The following is a 15139-nucleotide window of genomic DNA, read 5'->3' as shown; positions in this document are numbered from 1 at the left end:
GCTGATTCTCCTTCTCACAATGCTGGGATTACAGGTGTGTGCCACTGCACCTAGCTACTCAGCTAACTTTTATTGAAAACTCTCATTTCACCTGGGGTCAAATGAAGTCTTGACCAGTTCTGTTTCATAACAGTAAACTCAGGTTTTTCTGTTACTTACTGTTTCTCTATACTCACCCCCAATATGCGCCCTTTTGTTGGAGTCGCCTTACAGTCAGAGAAGACTTACCTAATGCCACTGCACAGTGGGAGATGCAGGTGGTCCCTGTCACCTGCCTGCTCTGGAATCTGCAGGTACCTACACATCTGCTGGGATCAGGTTGTTAGTCCGAACAAATGGTGACTGCATCCTCCCATGTATTAAGGTTCATATGATCCTCTGGTCTTTCTTTTCTCTTCTTTCTTATTTATTTATTTATTGGTATAAGGGATTGAACCCAGGTGTGCTTAATCACTGAGCCACATCCCCACTTTTTATATTTTATTTAGAGACAGGGTTTCACTGAGTTATTTAGAGCCTCTTAAATTGCTGAGGCTGGATTTGAACTCACAATCCTCCTGCCTCAGCCTCCCAAGTGGCTGGGATTACAGATCTGTGCCACTGTGCCTGGTTTTTCTTTTCTTTTTTTAAAAAAGATTTTATATTGTTAGACCTGTTTTAAGTGCATAGCAAAATTGAGACAAAGGTAGAAATTTTCTCTGTACTACTTGCCTATGTACATGCATGGCCTCCTCTGTTTTCAGCATCCTTCACTAGTGTTAAGTTTGTTACAGTTGATGAACCTAAATTGACACATCACAGTCATCCAAAGTCTACAGTTTACATTAGGTGTACATTCTCTGGGTTTTGGCAGATGAGTATCTATCATGATGGTGTCATTATAGTTTGACTGCCCTAAAACTCCTCTGTGCTCCACTTATTCATACCTCCTGCCTCCAACCCCTGGCAACCACCAATCTTTTTACCGACTACATAGTTTGACCTTTCAAGAATGCTAGAGAATTGGAATCATACAGTGTGAAGCCTTTTTAGTTGGGCTTCTTTTACTTATTAACATGTCTAAAGTTTTCTTCCATGTCTTTTTAGGGTCTGAGAAGATCATTTCTTTTTAGTACTGAATGGCAGTCCATTGTCTGTATGTACCATGGTGTAATTATGCACCCAGCTGCTAGAGGACATCTTGGTTGCTTCCAAGCTTTGGCAATTGTGAATAAATAGGCTATAAACATCCACTTGCAGGTTTTTTTGTACACCTAAGTTTTCAACTCCTTCAGGTAACACAAGTAATACCAAGGAACACAATCGCTGGCTCCCATGGGTTTTATAAGAGACTACCAAACAACTGTCTTCCAAGTGGCTGTTCCATTTTGCATTCTCATCCGCAATGGGTGAGAGTTCCCAATGCTCCACCTCCTTAGCAGAATTTGGTGTTGTCAGCTGTCCGGGTTTTGGCCATACCAAAAGGTGAGCGGTTGTATCTTATCATAATTTTACTCTGCATTTCCCTGTGACAGTGATGTGGTGGATTCTTTGGCTTTAGAGCCCCCACCCATGATGTTCCTGCTACAGACATGTCCTGTCCATCACCTCACTAGGAACGCCATCAACAAGTTTGCTATCTGTTTTCTCCTGTTCCTATGCTCTGTGGCTTGGGAGCCTCTGAGAAAACTCTGCCAGAGAGGCATAGCTTCCTCTCTGCTGGGATCCTCCAACCTACCTGGGGACCTTTCATTTCCACTGCAGGAGAACAGGCTTCTCTTCTCGGTTCTCATGTGCTCGCTTGGAAGATTCCTGCAACATCACAGCCAGAATCACACAGCACATCTCTAGGGGCACCCTCCACATTCCAAAGATTGACTCACCATGCATTATTCCTGTGGAAAGTTTTCCAGCAACTTCTGTGGTGTGGCACCTTTCTGTGGATAGCTTCCCCTGATGGATGCTCCCCAGGGAATTCCATCTGCGTGGAACATCAATGAACTTCATCATCCACTGAATCACAGCTGCACCATTTCCATATGAATTGAACTTGATGGTAGGAGGCAAAGCGCAGGACCTTATCCAGATTTGTGCTTTCTTTGGGTGTTACTACAACCAAATTGTTTATAGTTTTCTTTTCCTGAGTGGATAGACCCCTCTTACTTTTAATAATTCTTTTTATTAAATATCCTTGTCCAAATTACTGTGTGATTTCTGTATCCTGAGTTAGCCCTGACTACTGATACATGCATATACCACTTTCACCACCCACGTGTGAGACACAGTTCCTCTACAATAGGTTATTTTTGTTTTGTTTTGTTTTTGTGCTATTGGGGATTAAATCCAGGGCCTTGCATATGCAAGGCAAGTGAACTACCACTGAATTATATCCCTGGCTCTTACAATGAGTTATTTTAAAGTTCTTGTCCACCAAACACAACATCTGAATCACCTTTGTGTCTGCTTCTACTATCTGTTTTCTCTCTCTCTCTCTTGCTTATCAATTATATTTTCATGCCTTCTCACAGTTCTAGTTTTTGTTTATTTGTTGGGTTTGGGGTTTTGGTGCTGAGGATTGAACTCAGAGCCTCTCAGATGCTAAGCATGTCCTCTACCACTGAAGTATACCCCTAATCTGATCTCTGCTTGTTTTAGTTTGGTTTTTAAATTTGTTTTGTTTTTGTTTTCTTTGTACTAAGGATTTAACCCAGGGGTGCTTTATTACTGAGTTACATCCCAGCCCTTTTTAGACAGGGTCTTGCTAAGTGGCTAAGGGCCTTGCTATGTCACTGAGGCTAGCCCCAAACTTGCAATCCTCCTGCCTCAGGCTCCCAAGTCATTGGGATTTCAGGTGTATGCCACCGCATCCAACCTATTTATTTTTTATCATATGCAATCATTGTATATAATTTTCCCTTTTTCCTCTGTTAAACAGATGGGGGTGAGGAATGATCACAGGAATATAGAATTGAACTGGCTTGGTACCGGTTTTGATTTAGAAAACTCAACTTCTATAGAGTCTTCCTGTTCCTAGCATACTAATCTCATTTCACCCTATTCCTAGGGTTCTCTGTATCCTCAGCCTTGGAAGACTGGAGATCCAGCTCTGCTCTCCAGGAGTTCCTGATTCAGCAGTTCAGACTGTCCCCATGAAGCTTCAAAATCTGTTCACTGTTTAGAGGTGGGAGCTGCCTTGGCATTTGAGGCAGGCCCTTTTCTGGGGAGGGTGGGGGGAGCCTTTGTTTTCTAAGAACTGTAGAACTGTGGAAGATTTCATTATGCTTTTATATGCATTCCTGGGCCCAGAATTCAGCAAATGTCATGTGGAGAAAATTGGTTATATAAGGCCCTCTATGTTCTAATTTGTCATCCCAGCACATGTGGCCACTTTTCTGGTTCCTCCTTCCTCCATTAAAGTCCTCCTTCTGGGCAAAACGTGATCTTTAGTGAGTGCCCCAAATTGGCAAGTGTCCCGGGCAGGGGTGGGGAGGGATGGGGGAACAGCTGGAAAGCCTCATCTCATTTTGTTGCAATAGGGACATTAGCCTGCTGCGACCTATTGGATCCTACCTTGAAGCAGAAATCTGGGCTTTTAAAACTCAAACTGAATTTTTTTTTCTTTTCAAACTATTGTCTCTAGCATGTTAAAGTTGACTTTTTTTTCTTGACAAATATCTGCTATAATATCACTCCATGGAGGCTCTGGCTGTCAAAATGTGCATTTCACACTGTAGGACATAACCCATTAGTGGGGTAGGAAATTGATTTAGTAGGTCTTGCCAGCATCTTTTAATGACAGAATAGAGCATATTAGATCAGAGGGCATCACACATAGTCAAGATCCACATTGTGAAACTTTTGTTACACTTTGTGTGTGTGTGTGTGTGTGTGTGTGTTTTCTGATTTACAATGTAAAACTTATTTATTCCTATGAGTTGCAATTCTCCCCCAAAATTTAAGAGCCACTGAATTTTAAAGGAGGAAAATACCAAGACAGAGGAAACAAATGCTCAGAAACAAACCTATTAGTTGAGGATGGACAACCTTTTGAAGTTTGGTGGAAAGCGGGAAGCAGACTGATTGGAAACTGCTCTCTGGCTCCAAAGAGCAAGGTGGAGCCCATGTGAGGAATGAACTATAAGCACCGAGAAGAAACCCTGGGAGGCCTCACTCCTGAGGAGTGAGGAGGAGACTGCAGGAGGCTAGGAGGAAGGGTGAAGAGAAGTGACTGGACCAAGGTTGGCAAAGGCCTTGGAAACCCTGCGAGCAGACTGTAGTTCTTGGTGCTAAATCATGGACAGAATATGAAGAGCCTTGTACTTGGCTCAGGAGAAAGGTCACTTGAGAGCGGGAACCTGCATGGGGCTGGGGTGAGCTTCTTTTGCTCACCTGTGGTTGGAGTTTCAGGGTCTGGAACAAGTGCTGTTCTGCTCACCTTCCTCCTGTTCCCAACACCAAACACAGGGGACTGACCTTCCCATGGAGGCCACCTGATATGGTGGAAAGAGCACTGGCTTTGTAGTCAGAAGAACCTGACTCTCAGCCCACCACCTTGTGGGCATGGCTCACAGCTGGCTCATATCTAAAACAGGGTGGTTAAGACCTTCAGGACAGGGTGGTTAGGTGGTGTGTGTGGGCCCCATTACCACTGCCCAGTGTCAGGCACGATATATTGAGTACTCAGGAACTCAGAGCTACTTTTACCCCCAGGGACCACACTGGGATTAGGAGTTTTAGAGGAAGACTGGACCACAACGACCTGGCTGATTCCAGCCCTGTAGTCCCCAGATCCCCCTGGGTTGCTCAACATCTAGGCACCAGCTTAAGTCTCTCTGAAGCACCGCATTCAGCAAGCTTGGGCAGAGAAGCAGGCACAGGACACACCACAGTGGATGAAACACTTGCTTTGTCACTAACTGGGGAGGTCCCATCTGGGTCAGCCCAGCAGTTCTGTATTTGCCCCATTTCAGGAATTGGTTCCTAACCCAGTGGCTGGCCTTGGACCTCAGGGCATGAAATCTGGGCCTGAGCCCTGCCTGGGTTCTTGGTCAGGGGTCTGGCCTTCTACCATGTTTCAGACACACCTGATCAGCCATGCTGATCTGCTGGAATTTGGGGAAAGATTTCAGTGCAATTGTGCCGCAGTGTAGGGTCTGTCCCTCCCTTCTCAGCCTAGCTAGTGCTATGTGTCCTCAGTCATCAGCTTTTACTTACCCCCACCCACAGCTTAGGTTAGATGCCCTTCCTCTGGCGCCCACCAACCCCATGCCACTGACCCTGGTTGGCACTCAGCTTGTTGGCAAGTAGGTACTCTGACAAGTAGGTTGCTGCTCTGACAGAGTTTACTTAGTGAATAAACTCTCAAACCCAGGCCTTGGTTTTCTGCTCGGTTACCTGTTCTCTGAAGCCTCTGCTTGTCAGTGACGGAGCCACATTTCAGGTTTCCAAGAACAGAGGAGGCAGCCCAAAGGGGACAGCCCACCCCTAGCCACAGCCTGCAGGGTTTCAGCTCACTGTTGGAGGAGCCCAGGTTACCTGGATGTGCCTACTGTTTCAATCAGCTTTTCTTCACTGTGGCCAAAAGACCTGACAGAAACAACTTAAAGGGGGAAAAAGATTATTTTGGCTCATGGTTTCAAAGGTTCAGTCCATAGATGGTTGATTTCATAGGTCTGGGCCTGAGGGGAGGCAGGAGCTCATGACTGAAGGGCATGTTGGAGGAAGGCTGCTCATTTCGTGACAGCCAGGAATCAGAGAGCAAGCTCTGTTCAACAGGGACAAAAGATAAACCCCAAAGGCACGCCCCCCCCCCCAAGGATTGCCTTCCTCCAGCCACACCCTACCTGCCTACAGTTTCCACACAGTTAATCCATATCAGTGGACTGATCCACTGATTAGGTTTCAGCACTCATAATCTAATCATTTCCCCTCTGAACATTCTTGCCTTGTCTCGTGCATGAACTTTGGGGGGGACATCTCATATCTAAACCATAACAGCTATCAGTTGTGAAAGTTCCATTTTTGAGAAGACCTGTTATTGAAGATTTGTGTATGGAAACAGTGTGACGACATCTTTTGACTCTCATGGAGATATTATCTCAACTCTGCTAAGGGCAACAGTCAGGGACCAGGGGAGGACATTTCTTGACAAAAAGAGCCCACGAACGGTTGACAGATAATCAGAATGTCTTCTGATCACCTTCCCTTGGGCCTGTGGTAAATGGTAGGGAGAAGAAAAGGCAAGTTCAGGGCAAGACCCAGCCAGTCAAGGTAACCCATCTCTGAAGTTCCCAGGCGCCTCTGTTACGTCCCATTGCCAAGGTGAGGTACTCTTGGAGGCATCCAATCTGCTCTCCCTACCCTGGGGCCTCTTGGGGTCCACTTGACCTTGGAGCAGCAGAAGGGAGTGGGGACAGGGGGCTACAACTGCTCTCACCTAATGGCTACATGGGTGGCTGGGATGCCAATGGGAGCCTGCATCACACCAGAGCCTCTGCAAAGCCCTCAGAACACAGGATAGTGAGGTCCCCTTAGGTTTGGGATGGAGGGAGAGACTCAAATGGGAAGGGAGTGGGTTCCCTGGATGTGTAAAGATGGCTCCAAGTCACTTACTAAAAGAATGTCCTCAGAAATGACACTGATCGTCAAAACCTCAAGATGGGACTGGGGATATAGATCAGTCACTAGGGCCCAATATGGGAGAGGTCCTGGGTTCAATCCCCAGCACTTGCCCCTCATCCCCACGCACCAAAATGCCACTTCATCCCCACTAGAATGGCTATTAAAACAAAACGAAACAAGAAAGATTGTTGAGGATGTGGAGGTGAAACCCTCTGCATTGTTGGTGGGAATGGAAAATGGTGTAGCTTTGGAAAAATTTGGTGTTTCCCCAGGGAGTAATCCATATAACCCAGCAATTTCACTCGGAGGTCTGTATCCAAGAGAAATGAAGACAAATGTTCAGACATGTACAGGAATATTCATTGCAGTTTTATTCATAGCAGCCGGAAATTGGAAGCCTAACTATCCATCAACTAATGAATATATAAGCAAAATGTTGTATTTACATACAATAGAATATTATTCTGTCATGATAAGGAATTAAGTACTAACATGTGAGGACACATATGGACCATGGAAACATCGTGCTAACTGAAAGCAACTAGTTACAAAAGACCACGTGTTGTGTGATTCCATTTAGGGGAAATGTCCTGAATAGGCAAATCCACGGAGACTGGAAAGCAGATTAGAGGTTTCCAGAACCTGGGGGGAGGGGAGAATGAGGAGTGACTGTTCATAGGGTTATTTGGTGGTGGTGAAGGTGGGGTGATTAAAACGTTCTGGAATTAGATCATAGTGTTGGCTGCACAACTTTGTGAATATCCTAAAAACCATTGGGTTGTATACTTGAAAAGGTGGAATTTTATGGCATGTGAATTATATCTTAAAATTTTAAATAGGGCAGGGGGTACGACGCGGGGGTGAAACAAACGAACTCGCGTAGAGCGTCGCCTCTCGCCATTATCCGCATGAACTTTGGGCTCTGGATCTCAGCACCCAGAGGGCCTCAGGGAAACGACTAGGGCTGCAGGACCTAGGAAGAAGACGGCTGGGGATTTGAAGGGGACGCGGTTAATTAAGGTGGTGGCCGGGAGCTGCCCAGGACTGGGGCAGAAGTTGGCCCGGAGATTTAAAGGTTGGAGCGCCGATGCTTTTAAAGCGACCGGGGCGAATTCCCATTCGGCGCCCACCTCCAAGCCAGCTGCCCCGCGCTGCGGGTGGGCTCTGGGTAAGTGGGGGAGGCAGCGGTTTGGGGCCCGGCGGGTGGCCTGGCCTGCGCACCCTGCTGGGCCCTGGGGACTCGGCGCGGGTGGGCCGGATCCTATCTCGGCGTGCGTCTGCGGGGGGCCGGGGTGCTCGCGGGGGCGGCAGGGACTCGGCTCGGTGGCCGGGCTCCCCCGGCGCCCGCGGTGGCGCTCTATTTTTAGCAGGCGCTGTTGCAATATAAGGAATGCGCGGCGCGCCAGGCGCTCCGGGCGCGCGAGGGCTGCGCGGTCGCTTTAAGGAGGCGCCGGGGCGGGGACGGCCGGGGCGGCCGGCGGGCTGGCTGGCGGGGAGCCGTCAGTCCAGCTGCCGCGGGGCCCGGCGGGCGCGGCGCTGCCTCCTCCCGGGCACGATCGTGGAGGAGGCGGCCTGCGGGCCAGAGGCGAGCGTGGCCGGAGCGCGCGGTGAGTGGCCGGCAGCCGGGAAGGGGAGGGGGCCCGGCGCGCCGCCCCCAGGCCGGGCTGGCGCTTTGTTCCGGGGCGGGAGGTGTGGCCGCCCCCCGGCTCAGCAGAGCTCTCCACGCGCGGGCTGCGTCCTGGGACTGGCTGTGCGTGGCCTTTTGCCCCGGTCGCGGGCTGCCGCGTAACGGTGTGCGATTGAGAGATCTGTCCGCCACCAAGACCCCAGAGGGGAGGGCCTGCTCGCGGCTCGGGGACCCTTCCACGGTAATTATCCTGGGGTTCCTCGGAGGGGAGGTGGGCGGCGGGACCAGGTCGGAGCGGGAGGGGCACTTTCCTCCTTTAAAATGGCCTTAACGGGGGGCAGGGATCCTCCCGGAGAGTTGTCAGATTCATCTGAATTATAAAAAAGCAGCCTACTGTATAAACAACTCTTAACTGTGCCTGGGTTTGGGGAGGTGGGGCTCTGGTCACAACTGAGGCCTGGGCTCATGCATAGAACTGATGCAGCAGGGTCCCCACGGTGTGTCAGGCATGGTGCCAGCTCCTCCCCCGCCAGGAAGAGTGACACCCCAGAGTGGTTTGTGTTGGGCTCTGGGAAGCCCAGGGGTGTGGGAGCCCACTCCAGTATGGGAGGTCAGGGAAGGCCTCCTGGAGGAGGTGATGCCTGGCAGCAGCGGGGGCCCTGGACACCCAGTTAGATCCTAGATGCACAATGGGACTCATGCTGTCTCCTGGACTAGTCCAGAGAGGGTGACTGATGAGGCTTGCAATTGTAGCCTCCAGAGGTTTACCTAGCTGCAGGAGTAAGCAGATCAGACCTAAAAGCCTGGAAAGACCCCCGTAATAACCGCAGGACTAACAGGGATGAAGCACTTGAGGTGGACTTGCTCATCATTTGCCAGCGCACCTCCAGAAAGATTTTATGATTATCCTTGTATGCAAATGGCGAAATTGGGCCTCGAAAGAATCAACAACTTGCCCAAGATCATATCTAAGCCCATGCTTTTGGCCATGTGTCTGTTCTGGCCCCTGTTATGAAAGTCTGGCTGTGAGGAGCTCAGATGCTCTTGGTGCAGCCTATGTTATGCATTTAGAATACAGCATTCTCTGCAGACTCACACTGGTGGGTTCAAGTGTGAGGTAGTGGTTGTGTGTATTATTAATAACTGACACGTGTCAGGGCTCAGCCGTGAACAAAGCACTTTCACAGAGACAGATCTTAGAGTTTCTTCTGCTTATTTTCGCGGGGAAGAAACTTGAGCTGCTAACATTTTATAAACCTCCCCAATTTCCTGTAAATCGCATGTCCCTGCTGACTGGGGCTGAAAATGTTTCAGGCCATGGTTTTCACCCGTGGGTCTGTTCACACTGCCCAGCAGCCAGTTAACGTCTCTGTCTGTGGTTTATGGCGTAGTTTGGCCTTTCTCTGCCAAGGGTGGGAGGGCATGGGCTTTGGTGTTCTGGGGGCTTCAAGGTCTGCCAACCTCTTTGGGGGAGGGGAGAGGGAGGGGGAGGGTGTTGAGTAAGCCCAGTGCGCTGGTGGAAACTACCCCCTTCCCCCTGATGTGACCTTGTCATTTCCTAATGCAGAGGGGAGGTGGTCAAGGCCCCCTGGGGAGGCAGCTTACTGCTTTTCAGAGTAGTTACCTTTGTTCCTGCATAAAGCAGATTCTATTTTCCAATTCTCATGTTTTCAGCTATATATAAGACATTTTTGTGACAGGTGTAACTTTTATTTTAGTATTGACTCTAGTCACAGGTATTTTACACTTTCTTATAAAGGGACAAGTCAGCTACCCCTGGGGTTGGTTTCTGAGCTCCAGTGGTCATCTGGAACAGGAGGGACTGCTGGCTCTGATAAATTGAGCTTCTGGGGTGACTGGTCCTAACATCAGTCAGAATCACATATTGACCAGGCTTCTGTATCTAGTGAGTTCTCAGGGAAATATGACCTCCAGTCTGTGTTTTTTTACCTGGCTTAATCATTATAATTTGTTCTACCAATGAAATGCCCTAAACAGAATGTGCCTCCCTGAAAGTGATAGCAGACATATCTGCTCGTGAGCACTCTGTAGTTTGGATAAGCCATACTCATGTGAACCAAGTGGGAACAGGTTCTTGTGCAGAGCTGGAATGCTCTCAAGTGTCCAGAGGGCATACATGAGTTCCAGAGGCTCAGGACCTGCCAGGCCTGAGCAGGTATGAACCAGCTATGAGGTAGTCAGTCACCTTTGTCTGGACATGGGAAAAAACGAAGGATCTGGGTGAGTTCCCTGTGACCTGGGGCATCTGGCAGGTACCCATTGTCTGGGGACTGAGCAAAGAATTAAGCTTGGAGAGGAATTCTTTTGGTGAACTCTGTGAGGTCTTGCCCTCATCATCTTAGACACTGCCTCTGGGCTTTGTATCCTTAATCAGTGGGGATGCTTTTGGCTGCAAGTAGCAGAACTAAAACAGCAGTAGATTAAATAGACCTCTGATCACCCAAACATGCTCTCAGTTCTTGTGAGGTCACTGTGTACTTCTGGCAAGTTCTTGCACTGGACAGGTAGCCATGAAAGCTGAGGGTCTGGAGTTCAGAGTTACAGTTTTAGAATCACTGCCTTTTTAAGATGCTAATGAGAGGTTCAGAAAAAAAAATTGTCTGATGTGCAAAGTTGGGTGGATAATTCAGGGGATTCATGGAACTCTGAGAATGAGCCCTTCATCCATGTTGCCCACCCCTCATCTAAACCATGCTGCTTCAATAGTGTTTACTGAAGACCTGCTTAATAAACCAGCCAGGCCAGCATGCCATCCAGGGCAGACTGGGAGGGCAGAGGTGGTGTCAGAGGTACAGAAAGTAGTGACTTTACTGTTGCCCAGCCTGCGGTAAAGTCAGTGAGCTCCGTGGTCTGACTTCAGAAGGCCTCACTGATGTGGTGGGGAATGAGGGAAGGCTGGGTTGTGCTCCTGGGCACCTGCCCTGTAATCCATGGTGCCCATCTCTTGTTCTCCAGGGAGCATTCCTGCCACATGTGATGAGGTTGGTTTGATCTATTCCCAGAGGGCCCCCAGCCCTCCTTGGCCTGGCCCCACCACGGGGCCTTATGCAGCCAGTGTGTTCCCAGGCTGCTCTCTGCAGCCATTGCTCTTGTGGGAGTCATGAAGCGGCCATGTGAATGTAGCTTCTTAATGTCCCTAATATTAATGTCCTTTCCTATTCTTGGCAGCTTCACGAGATGGGGCCTGCTGATGGCCAGATGGCCAAATGACAATGTGGGTCATCACCAGTTGCTGAGTTGACATTCTGGGGCTCAGAAGGGCATATTCTCTGTCTAGAGAGCCGGGCAGCAGGTTTTTCCATGGATGAAGCATCACAATTTTAATACGAGTTGTTCCACTAGTGAGATCGTGGGCAGTGCCAAGACAAGGATGGATTCGGCTGTGCCACGTGAAATAGTGGAGCCCAGGGGGTGGGACGGAGAGTCGGAGCTCTGCGCTCCACTCCTGGTCCTCTGTGACTATCTACAGGGCTTGGGTGGGGCCTGCGCTCTGCTGCATGGGCCCAGGCTCCATCTGTGACTTCTCTGCCTGGCCCTCAGGGTTGTCATGGGGATTAGATGCAATACACAGATGAAATATGCTGAGAGATCAGAAAGGACTTGCGGATGCGGAGCATTATCAGTGTTCAGGCAACCTCAGATAACAGAACCCTGCACCCGACAGGGCCCCAGAGCATGTTTAGTCTAGATTCATACCTAGCAGAGCACATTTTTCATCATGAGGGGGAGATGGTTCTGTGGGACACAGACAGCCTCTTCCATCTTAGTGGTTACATACTTGTTTATATGCATTATAAAAAAGCATCACATCAAACCTGTTTTCAAATGAATATTTTACTCTTCATTAAGGCTGAAGATTATAAGTTGAAAGCATGCTTTTTTTTTTTTAAGTATAGTGATTTTAAGGTAGGGATTAATAATAGTAGTAGACAAATATGGCCAGAATGGGAAAGTGACCCTCTGAGCCAAGACTAGGGAACTGTCAACAGCTACCAGGGAAGTGACCCTCTGAGCCAAGACTAGGGAATGGTTAACAGCTACCAGAGAGGGGGCTTTGTCTGTGAGTGGACCCTTCTAGAGATGAGGCTCCTGCTGCCCTTCAAGTCAGTCCACTCCCCTTAGGGCCCGCTCATCCTTAGAAAGCCGTTTCCTTTCTCCCCTTAACCTGTTCCATACGAACCTTCCACAGTCTTGCTTTTCTCCACCATGAGCAGTTTTACTTTCTTCAACTTCTCCAATGGCATGGTTTGAAGACAGCTTCTTTGTATCACTACCTCTCTTCCTCCCTCTCTCCTTCCCTCCCTTCTCTCCCTTCCCTCCAGCCATCCATATGTTTTTCCTTCAACAAAGACTTGTGGGCCTTCCCTGGGCTGTACTCTTCCTACTCACCAGCTCTAAGCCTCACAACAATCAGCCTTTTACAGATTTGGACACTGAGGCTCAGGGAGTTAGGTAGGGCCCCACAGTTTGTCACCTGAGAGAAACAGAAAGAAAGGAGTCTGACTGGATTATATTCTAAAGCACATGCCCCTTCTGCTGCACCTGTTGTCCCCAGGACTGGAAGCACAGTCCTTTCTCTGCTGGCACTGAGGGTCTGACTATACATGATCAGTGGTACCATCAGCCAAGGGCCCCTGAGGAGAGGGGGCTGTGCATAAAGTGAGGCAGCAGAAGTCACAGAGGGTGTAGCCCTAGACGATTGGCAAAGAGAGGCAGAGAGGGCCTGCAGTCATCTCCCCCAACTCTCACTAACCCCCTATATTCAACTATGAACCCCTAAATCACTTGTGTACTTTATTCTAATTACAGTTTTTGTTTTTTTTTCTGATAGGGAGATTGAAAACAGGGGCACTCTACCACCAAGCTACATCCCCAGTCCTTTTTTTGAGACAGGGTCTCATTAAATTGCCCTGGCTGCCTTCAAACTTGCTATCCTCCTGCCTCAGACTCCTGAGTTGTTGGCATTACAGGCAAGCATCACTGTACCCAGCCTTTTTTTTTTTTAATTTTGAAAAGTAAAAAAAAAACAACAACAACAACAAAAAAAACATCATGCACCTGTTACCCAGAATGAGCAGCTGTGACCATCTTGTCTGCACTTGATCCTTCACAAGGTAGGGCAGGACTTAGAACAGATCCCTCATCGTTTTTCCTGACTGGTTTGGGCCCATCCTGAGCCTGTGGTAGGGTTTGGGAGCCTCATCCTGAGTTTCCATGTCCTGGCTCTCTCTTGACTTCAGGTGGCCAGCTAATCCACTGGAAATGCCAGCTGGGCCTCCATGAAGGATGTTCATAGACGCTCCTTTTGTTACCTCTGACCACACTGAGGAATGAGATGAATATGCATTTTTGGCTTTGACCTTCTTCAAAGATGCTCATCCACTGTCACAAACACCTGCCTTGGCTGTTGTGGGTTGCAGAGCACAGTTTAGTCACAGCTGCCCCAATTGAGCTGTAATTTAGAGAGAAGGTGGCAGGTGTACTTGGGAAAGACAGAGAAGACACAATTCTATTTTTATGACTGACAATGACTTGTTCAGCACCCCGTCTCAGACAATCTTTAACGAAATACTTTTTGTATTGTAAAGTATAGAACTACTTTAGAGGAAGGGGACTAAGTCCACAGGGTACTTTCTAATCCCCAGGGTGACCTTTTCCAGATCTCCCTTCGGAACAGACCCCAGGTGCCCAGTACTGGGTCCTCCTCTCTGCAAAGTGGGGGTGAGGTGGCATAGTTGGCTCCCTGTGAGAACAGGCCACGTCTTCTCCCCCAGCTGTTTGCAGCCTTCTCCTCCCCACCATGGGTACACTCCGGAGGCTGGTGTGATCCCATTTGCACACAGCTTGAGCTTGAGTTAGAACAGCGAGCAGAGCTCTGCTTTTTAAAGATCTGGACTTTTCTGGAAAGGCCTTACTCACCAATCAGAATCCTTTTCCAGCAAGTCACAATTGGGGGGCCAAGAACTGAGCTAGTTTCTGAATACACGTTGGAGACCCAAGGTGGCCCCCAAGTCCTTTTCATTAAGTGGGGAGGATGAGGTGAAGCGCTTTCTGTCCCTGAGTCGTCAGCCAAGGAATCACACCTTGGAGTCCTTCTCCCTCTGATGGAGATACTGCCAAAGTCAGCAAGGGTGGAAGGCGAAACCTCAGAAGGACCCACTCTGCGGGGGAACATCCCACTATGAAAGTGTCATCGATGAAAGCAGTTAAAGCCATGTTAAAACCAGGTCCTGCTTAATTATACAGAAATATTCATGCGTGTCGTCCTTATAGGCCCGTTTTCTAAGGAAAGTTTGGGGTTTACAGAGAACCTTCTATAAGTGCTGTTGTGTTAGTCTGTCCCCAGGATTCCAGCTACTGAATGCAAAGTACTGACAGGCACATGGACCTGTGTGGAGATTGCTAGAAGTGTGGTGGAGTTTGGGAGGGCCACTCACCCCTGCAGGAGCTGGTCATTTGGGGGAGGGGTTGGGGATGGGTTCTTGCCTCCTCGAAGCATATTCATTTCAAAAGCAAGATTAACTTTAATTCCATTTAGTATTTTTTTTTATCCCTTGTTATCTCTTAGAGTTTCAACATACTTTCTGGAAAATTCCCTCTTTTGAGATAACCCACAATTCACCTCTTCATGTTTTCACTGGAAACAGAGACCCTGAGGAGCAGATAGAGGCAAACGCATCTTTCTCAGCCAGCACCATTCCCTCACGAGTCAGGCCCAGAAGCCCAAAATAGCCTCTCTCATGTTCTTCTTTCAATGCCTGCTTTATTGTAACCGGAGATGAGGGAAGAAGGGTGGAGATGCTGTCCCAAAGCCTCAGGGGGCACATATATGAGAAAACCTCTTGGGAGATGTCTCCTCCGCCTTCCCTGCTCTTGGGCATTCCTCAGGTT

At 48.7% G+C, this 15139-nt stretch overlaps 1 protein-coding gene across 5 annotated transcripts in view; it reads left to right on the top strand.

Annotated features, from left to right (window-relative positions):
• Positions 1 to 7750: 7750 nt before the first annotated feature.
• Positions 7751 to 15139, top strand: part of Mras (muscle RAS oncogene homolog) — a 53504-nt gene continuing 46115 nt past the window's right edge. For 2 of the 5 annotated variants that reach the window (XM_027933700.3, XM_071615620.1), the window contains exon 1: positions 8105 to 8207. The gene's annotated coding sequence lies outside the window, so the exon portion shown is untranslated. Of the gene's footprint in view, positions 7769 to 8104; positions 8208 to 8341; positions 8469 to 13079; positions 13363 to 15139 lie in introns of those variants that run through there. The other 3 variants (XM_071615618.1, XM_071615619.1, XM_027933701.3) reach the window with 3 other exon arrangements.

Source organism: Marmota flaviventris, chromosome 8 (genome assembly GCF_047511675.1).
Source record: "Marmota flaviventris isolate mMarFla1 chromosome 8, mMarFla1.hap1, whole genome shotgun sequence".
NCBI classification, from domain to species: domain Eukaryota; kingdom Metazoa; phylum Chordata; class Mammalia; order Rodentia; family Sciuridae; genus Marmota; species Marmota flaviventris.
This window is presented reverse-complemented; position numbering and strand designations above follow the sequence as displayed.